Consider the following 8,888-nt stretch of genomic DNA (forward strand, 5'->3'; position numbering starts at 1 on the left):
AATTTAGTAAAAAGTAAATAAAGTTTGTTTGAATTAAAAAAAATTAAAATGAAGTTGGTTGTGTGTTGCACTCATGCTACCCTTGCATTGTTTTAATGTTTGTTGTTCAATTTGAATTTAAATTCTTTGAATTTGAATTCAAATTGAATTTGTTTGAAGGCTTTTGCAAAAGAAAAAAAACCCGAAACCCCTCTCTTCAGCCCAACCAGCAGCCCAGCCCGTTTTTTTTCCTCCGGCCCAAACTCCCCCTCCCGCCGGCCCACCTTTCCTCTCCCGCGAAGCCCAGCCCGACGCCCCCTCCCTTTCCTTTCTCTGCCGCCGACACGCGGGCCCCGCCTGTCGGGGTCGTCTCTCTCGCGTGAACGACACGGACTCAAGGAGTCCGGCCGCCGCAAGTCACGCGCCGTCCGAGCCCTGCGGTCTTGGCCTGCACGCCAAGGAGCCCTGCTCCACCCCTATTTAAGGTGCCGCACCCCCTGAACCCTATCGACTCGAGCCGCCGCCTTCTAGTCTTCGCACAACCCTAGCCGCAGCCGCCGCCATTGTTGGGCTCGCTCGGAGCTCCGCGGAGCCGCCGCCACGCCGCTCTTCTCCGCCGTTTGGGCGCCACTGTAGCTCCGCCGAGTGGTAAAGCACCTCCTTGTCCTGTTTTTCCCTCTACTTTTCGCTCTGCTTTGCTGGGGCGAGCTCGCCGGAGCTAGGCACCCACGCGCCGCCGCGGAGCGCTTCGCTTTGCCCGTCGAAGTCCTGCGCAGACCACTAGATGCGTTACCCATCTCGCTCTCTCTCTTCCAGGCCAACCAACATTCAAAATCGTGCCCGGGCGGTCGATTTCGACGAAGTCCGGCGACCCCGCCGCCGCAGACCTCGCCGCCGGCCGCGCCCAGCGCCATCGAATCCGCCCCAAATCTCCCTGGCCGTCCAATTTCCATCCGACGGCCGAGATTAGATCCATCCTGAGTCAAACCTACCAAATACCGGTCAGCCATGGTATTTTTGCAAAAGAGCCCTCCACTTTTTCTGAAATCAACCCGCGGTCCCTTCTAGTTCAAAAATAATTACAAAATGGCCCTCCCTTTTATGTTTTAACCCCTGAGCTTTTCTAAAATCCAACCCGCCGTCCAGAGCTCGAGTTTTTGCATGTTAGCCCCTGCGATTAAGGTTTAATTATGTATAAGTCCCTGGTTTCTTTAGAGTTAGTCCCTGTTTTCTTCAAATCTAACCCCTGGAAATTTAAATCTATCATAAACAAGTCCCTAGAACCTTGTTTTAGCCATATCTTTCACGTTTCAACTCCGTTTTCAGCGATTCTTGCGCTCACGTGATCCTTGTGACGTGTGCAATAGCTTTATAACCTTTTTATCCTCTGTGAGCACACTTTGTTGTGTCTTATGAATCTTTTCTGTTAGTCCTTAACCTTTTAGTTAATCGCGACTAAATCCCTGAAGCACCGTTTATTCCATAGAATCGCCGTTTTAGCTCCGTTTTCCGTGTTTCTTACGCTCTCGTAACCGTAGCAACGAGCCCTATCTTTCTATATGTTCTTTTTAAGCCTTTCTTTTGTTTTGGTGTATTGTTCTTAGTTGTATCTTTTTGTTTGCTTTGTATGGTTGCTCGTTGATTGCTCCGAGTAGAAGTATCGCCGTTCAACGATTGAAGATCAAGAGTTCCAAGTGAGCAAGAGCTGAAGAGCAGTAAGAGTAACTTTTCATTGGAGAAAGGCAAGAGACCCTAACCATCTTTCTGTCTATGCTTATTTACAAGAGTATTATGATGATCTAATTGGAACATGGAGAACCATCCAAGAAAACCGTACAACCACAATACTAATGGGCTCTGGTCTTGGCTGAGTAATTAGATAAACTATATGTTGTGTTGGGGTTGTTCCGCTTGGTGGTTATGAGTTTGTGTTGTGGAGCGGGTGAAGGAAGCTGCGTCTTCTGAGGGACCGCACGGCAGGGACCAACACATACATATAGGAATTCTTTGTAAAGGCCTCGTAGCGTCCATATGCAATCACACCTCGGAAGTGTGGTATTGTGCCTGATCAGCACATATGCGTGGTTGTGTTCAAAGTTCTTCGGAACTTTTACGCGAATTGTGGTGAAAGTGTACAACCTCTGCAGAGTTAAAACTAACCAGTTAGCCGTGCTCACGGTCAAGAGCGGCTTGGACCCTCACATGATTAATAAACTTAAAGATGGATTTAAATCATTTTCTGGTTATTTCTTGTGGCCTTGCTGAGTACCAACCATAAGTGTACTCACCCTTGCTTACTGCTGCTCAGAAGGAGAAAGTTATGGTGTTTTAGTTCTCTTTTTCGTGGTACTGTTACTGATTATTCACTTATGATGTCTCTATATGTATGAAACTTGATCCTGGCATACATATAGCTATGCATTCGATTTTGTCCTTAAAACCGGGTGTGACATTACCACTCTCAATTCTCTTTCTTGGCCTGAGCACCAGGCTCTTTTTTTCTTTTTAGTTTTTCTATTAGAAACTACTTGGAATCCATCCTCTTCAGAATTTTCAGAATGCCATTCCAAAAGCTTTTTCTCCTCAGAGGGGTGAGAAATCATATCCTCAACTTCCTCATTTACTGCACTAACTTCCTCATTTACTGCACTAACTTTCTTTTTGTCAATTAACTCGGCTCTAGCTCTCTCAAGTTCTCTTAACAGATCTACCTTTTCATAATCAAGATTCTGAGAATCAATTCCTAATTTACCAGCTCTAACAATAATATCAGAGTTTTGTAGAACTGCAAAGGAGTTCTTAGAGTAAAGAGAATTACCTTCTAGATTCTTCCTTGAGATATGTGCTTCAGCCTTCTCTGCAATCTTCTTGATGTCATTTCCTTGATCCTTCAATCTGCTGCTCTGTCTCTGTCCAATTAAGGTTGGCTGAGACTCCATGATAGGTTGTTCTTGTTATGACATTTCCTGACTTGACCATTCCACAGTTTCCTGAGTGCTGTTGTAAGAGCTTGGGATAGAAACTTTTCCTGGAGATTGCTCATCCACTAAAGGAACTTGAACCTCTTGTGGCTTCTCCAGAACTAGATTAGTTTCAGGAGTATGTTTCAGAGGAGAGTGCTGGCCACTTAGCAAAGCATTTTTTGCTTCCACAGCCACCAGTGGATCAGACTTGGACTTAAACAGGTTGGAGCCATACTCATTGATGACTGTAGAAGAGTTGTCTCCGGTCTCCACTTTCCAAAGATTCTTAATCTCCACATTTTGAAAGGAACCACAGGTGAAGTGTTCACCTCCTGGTGAAATACAGTCATCAAAACTTAGCCCTTGATCAGAATTATCAATCTCACTTGTAATGTCCTTACTTTTCTCTAAGAATGTTTGGATTTGATGCTCCAGTTCAAATTGGGTGGTCTTATTCTCTAGGATCTCCCCTAGTTCACTCCCTTGCTGTTGGTCTTGACCTGTCAGTTCCTGTTCCGTATTATCCATGGGTGTCACCACCTCATTTCCTTTCACTTTACCACTACCTCCTCTGGATTGTCCTGGATTTTGGTCCTCTTTCTGTGCATCAGTTCTCTTTGGTTTTTTAGGAGAAGGGCTGTCATCCTCCTGTCTCTCAGAGTTTCTTGTCTATTTGGTTCCTGCTACATTGGTAATTCCTTCTATGGGCACTTCTCTCTGAAATGTGAAGTCATAGAAATGAAAGTCCAACAGTCCCTCTACCAGGGCTGGCACCTTCCTCACATCCCTACAGCCAATCTTTACTCTTACAAAATCCCATCTCTTCAAGTTGTTCTTGTCCACTTCCAAGGGCAATCCCACTGGGGAGGCTACCATACAAGTTTTCTTTTCAGACCTCTTCTCCATTGGTAGACCAAATATCCTGAACCAGGTAGTTTCCAGTTTGCTTTTTGCCCCCACATTTGCATTCCAGGGTTCCCCCTTGAAAGTGACATCTGGAACAGTGCCCATTTGCATACCAGTAAAGAAAGAAAGTTCCTCTACTTTTTTAGCAATTGGGAATCTCATCGGAAAAGTATTTTCTGACACTTTTTTAGCATACCACCTCCATGTGGACTGAGGGCCTGATTGTGCTTTGAACTCATTTTCTAGCTGCCTTGCAGTGACTGTTCCAGTAATAATTCTAATCAGAGCACAATTAGCCATTTCTCTGTTGCTATCATCCATTCCCTCACTTTGTATTACATGGAATCCTTGGCTAGATGATGCAAGGCCCACAAAGGGGGCTATACATTCCCAGGGTAAGACCTCATCACAGACTCTAGGAACATGTCCTTCTTTTTTGCATCTACTACAAATCACCGGCTTAATGCAGTCATCTGGCTTGTGGCCAACAATACCACACCTGTTACAAATCCCTCTGGAATTGAATCCCCTCTTATCATCAGCATCCTTCTTGATTTCCAACTTTTCAGGGTTAGGCATCTGCTCTTGATTAGCACCGACTTTATCTGAAGTATCAGACTATGCTGTGTCCTTCATGAAAGTTTCATCAGCTGTTTTACTGCCCTCTGGGTTTGCCTCCCTTCCTTCCATGTTCTTTATGTTTTGATTAAGATTCTCTCTGAGATCGAATTTGTTCTCCCTACTATGACTTTGATGGTTGCCCCTCCCAAATCCTCTTGGTCTCCACTGGGGATATGTGTTTCCTCTCCCCCTGAACTCTCACTGTCTATGATTCGGGTAGCGAGGATAAGGATAAAACCCCCGAGAATCTCCAGATCTCCCATTTCCAGGGCCTCGCCCATTACGATCTCCTCCAATCAGGGCCCTCTGACTCCCGAAACTACCGCGATCAGCCATCTGAGGAGGGATTGATTTCGTTACCTGAGCAAAGGATCGTGAATCTCCTCCAAGTGTTGACCACTGTCTTGTTGATCTGGATTGGTCTGCGAACTTGGGAGAGAATGGAACTGCAACTTCTTCGCAAACCCCTGCCTCCTCGCTATGCCTCCAAATGTGGCGGACTCGCTCCTCTAGATCAGGATCTCCGCCCCCAATTCGAGAACTCAAAGGGTTCTCGAATTGCTACGGAAATTTGGTGGTGTCGCCCCGCGAAGAGCACCGAGGGCTCCTTTGGGGGTGACTAGGGTTCGGAGATACGCCGCCACTCGGATGATTTGGGGGTGGTGGTTGGGCTTGGGGCCTCCCAGCTCCCTCACCTGGTGACTCTGACCTCCATGGCCCAGGGAACAGGGAAGGGAAAAGCAAGGGGGTGGATGAGGAAGATGCTCCCGGCTCACCATAGACTCGTGACGATCCTGGCACGCCGCGTGGAGCGACCGGTTCGACACGTGTCTTGTTGAGGGAGCACCGTGACTCCTCCTCCCCCGGCTTCCGAGGGAGCCCCGGTGAGCACGTCGGCGACGTGCCCGGCGGCGGTGGAGAGCTCTCGTGGGGTGAGAGCATAACCGCCATCCGGCCCCAATCCGTTCTCCTCCGCTTCGGCGGGATGGGCCGGGAACATTTTGTTTTCGCTTGCGACTGGGCGTTGGCCACTTGGCCGCGCCCTCGCCGCCAGTGGGTTGTGGTAGCCGCCGGCCGGCGGCTCGCCGGTATACACGGGTGGACGTATGGGCAGACGCGCCGAGCGGCGACCGGTGAGAGAGGAAATTCACGCCGCGAAAGCGGCTAGAAGTCTCTTGGTGCAATGCTCCCTGCGAATGGGGACAGCGAACTAGTTGCATCAGATAAAGATCGGTTCGTGGGATTTTGCTCCTGTCTCGGGGTGCAGTTTGGAGTCCTGAACTCTGACCGCTGATATATTTTTCATTGCTCTGGCTCTGGTCATATATAGCTAGCTGTTAGACTTTGTTTTCTTTTTTTGTTCTGAAATCATGCATGGACTACATGCAGGTAACCGGAGGCCAACTCAAACAAGAGAATGAAGAACATACACACTACTGAAGTGCCGAGTACGCACACCCACATGCTTGATCAAATGTTTAGGAAAATGAGTTCGACTTCTGCATACAGACCTCAGGCATTTTCCCTTTCATTGCCTCCTTATTTTTCAGGAATGTGGTAGGAGGTTTCGCCTTTGATCTTGGTTCTACGCTTCAGTAATCATCAGCATACACGACCTTATTGTCGTCGTTACCCAGCCCTTGTTCTATTGGGGTTAGTTTGGGCATCACGCGCGTGCGTGCTTGCTGTCTGCCATATTTTAGTACGCCATCCGTTCCAAATTGTAGGTTGTTTTGATAAATCTAGATGCATAATTTTTACTATGCATCTAGATACATAACAAAAATTATGTATCTAGATTTGACAAAACGACCTACAATTTGAAATGGAGGGAGTATTTGACGAGGCGTGATGTCTAGCAGCCTACCTCGTGCGGTTCGGGGAACATTCCTTCGCATCTTTGCAAGCCAAGCGTTCTACTACCAAGATGGCATTTTCTCTTATAAAAAAGGCAAAGATAACCCTGATCCAAGTATCCGACACGTTATGAGAGACTGAGAGAGTACCACAAGTTAATTAAGCACCGTCACCATGCATGGATTAACAATTAACATTTCAAAAGTCAGCATTAATAAACCATAGGAAGGGTATAGAAAGCTATCCAAGTATCCGACACGTTATGAGAGACTGAGAGTACCACAAGTTAATTAAGCACCGTCACCGTACCATGCATGGATTAACAATTAACATTTCAAAAGGCAGCATTAATAAACCATAGGAAGGGTATAGAAAGCTGAATAACCCATGGATTAACAATTAACATTTCAAAAGGCACCATGCTTAGTATTTGTGCTGGCTGCTCCTGGGTTCAGATAACTTCTCTGACATCTCTATCATGCGTACACATTTCCTTGAGTGGAAACTGACTTCCCACGTGTCTTGGACTTGGTTGATTTTGCCACGAGTGTCGTGTGTACGTGTACCACTTCAAAATAAGGATGGAGAAAACATGAGCAGCTTTCCAAAAGTCATGGCTGCTTGCTGTAGCCAACTGCTAGCAGGATCGATGTTTGGCATAGTATGTAACAGTTCCGGTCTATTATCAGTGGCGTGGACGTGTTAGCTGCTAGTGTGAATCGATGGCCCATGGCGTCTATGGATGGTGTCTAGAGGAAAGAGAGTGTAATAAATATGCATGTAAATACTACCTCTCCAATGCATACTGTCTATAACAGTTTCTATGAAGAAAAATATTAATTTGTTCTTCCATTCGATGCAAATAGAGTAGGATTAGCTGAACAGACTGATATAAGTTGTGCAACAACACTCCGTGCCATCGTGGGCATTGAGAGAGATGAAGCCTTCCCCCTTTTCCTTCCTTGTTCTGCTCTTCCCCACACACATGCAAGCTTCCATGGAAATTCACTGAACAAAAGCATGCAATCAGGGTCATATGATCTGAGCAAGCTAAGCAACCTCGCGGATGCTTGAGTACGAACTGCAGGCTTCAAGGTAGAAGATTGTTGACACTGGACATCAAACTGAATTCACATTCTTTTTGAAAACTAAACTGAGTTCATATTCCTCATGTATATTATTACACAAAACAGAACTGAAGTCATTTCCCCCTCCCCTTACCTCTTCTGCTCTTCCCTCCAACACAAGCAAACAGCCGTGGAAGTCCAGTGAACAAAGCATGCAATCAGGGTTGATCTGAGCAAGCCGAGCAACCTCACGGATGCCATATGTACGAACTGTAGGTTGCAGAGCTCGCTGAGGCATTTCCCCGCCGCTAAGCTCGCCGATATCGCTCACCACGGCAATCGATTCGGAACATGTGAGGCTACTGGCGGACCTAGGATTTAAGAGTACGGGTATTTAAAATTTCAAGTAGTACTAATTTTTTTTATACCTCAAAGTTCAACATATATATAATAGACGTATTAAATGATCATCAAAGTGAGAATATATAAAATAAACAGAGGATAAAATTCTAAAACAACAAATGTCACTAATAAGGATGCTTACAAACTACAAGATAACATTATAATCAGTTACGATTAAAAAATACTTTCCTCATCATCATATTGCATTGTTGTGAATTGTTCATTAATTTTGTAAATTGCAATGATAATTTATTAGGGAAAAATGGACTAACTAAAACTTTTCACTAACCTCAATTAGTCTTGATCCTCACTCAGCTGGTCACGTTAGCCCCTGCGCCTGCTCCCTGTACCCTGATGCCGCCTGCCGCTCCTGCCACTGGCTCGCCACCCGCCGCGGCGCTGCCTGCCTGCGCCTCAGGCGCCTAGCCTCCACCCGCATCCGGCAACCCGCCTTGCCGCCGCCCGTTGCCCGCGGCCCGCGGCCCGCGGCCCGCGGACCGTGGCTCCCCTGAGGCCTGCACGGCTGCGCCGCTGCCAATCTGCCCTCGCCACCGGCCGCGCCGCCCGTTGCCCGCGCCTTCAGCCCCTGCCTGCTGGCTGCCTCCGTAGACCGCGGCTCCCCTACGTCCTGCGCGGCTGTGCGGCTGCGCCCCTGCCGCCGCCTGCGTTCGCCCTCGCCTCCGGCCACTGTGCCGCGCGCCGCCGCCGGTAGGGTTCCGGCTGCGACTGCGAGCAGCGATCCTGGCTGCCTGCAGGGTGGGTGATGGCCTGTCGGCCTGAGCTCACGGGGCAGGGGGCATAGCGGGGTTGGCCGGATGGGCCGCAGGTGGGCCGGCTGGGGGAGGGGGCAACGTGGGCTGTTAGTAGGGAGGTGGGCTCTGCTTTACTGATTCAAGTCTATTGTGCTGACATGTTGTTCATTTTTTGTTTACTCTTCATATATTTAATAAATATACTACATATACAAAATCTTTTGCTTAAAAAAATAGGTACTCAACTGAATATATATGTCTACTCTTATGCCGGAAGAAAAAGGTCCGACGGGAGTAACTCACCGTTCTAACCATATCACTCACCTACACGTGTCCTATTG

General features: G+C 47.4%; 1 long non-coding RNA gene across 1 annotated transcript; it reads right to left on the minus strand.

Moving 5' to 3' along the window:
- Window positions 1–7,087: 7,087 nt before the first annotated feature.
- Window positions 7,088–8,568, minus strand: LOC120677478. The gene is made up of 3 exons (XR_005676341.1): window positions 8,085–8,568; window positions 7,548–7,764; window positions 7,088–7,334 (listed from the first exon to the last, which is right to left on the minus strand). It is a non-coding gene; the product is annotated as an uncharacterized LOC120677478 (long non-coding RNA).
- Window positions 8,569–8,888: the final 320 nt, after the last annotated feature.

Source organism: Panicum virgatum, chromosome 6N (assembly GCF_016808335.1).
Source record: "Panicum virgatum strain AP13 chromosome 6N, P.virgatum_v5, whole genome shotgun sequence".
NCBI classification, from domain to species: Eukaryota; Viridiplantae; Streptophyta; class Magnoliopsida; order Poales; family Poaceae; genus Panicum; species Panicum virgatum.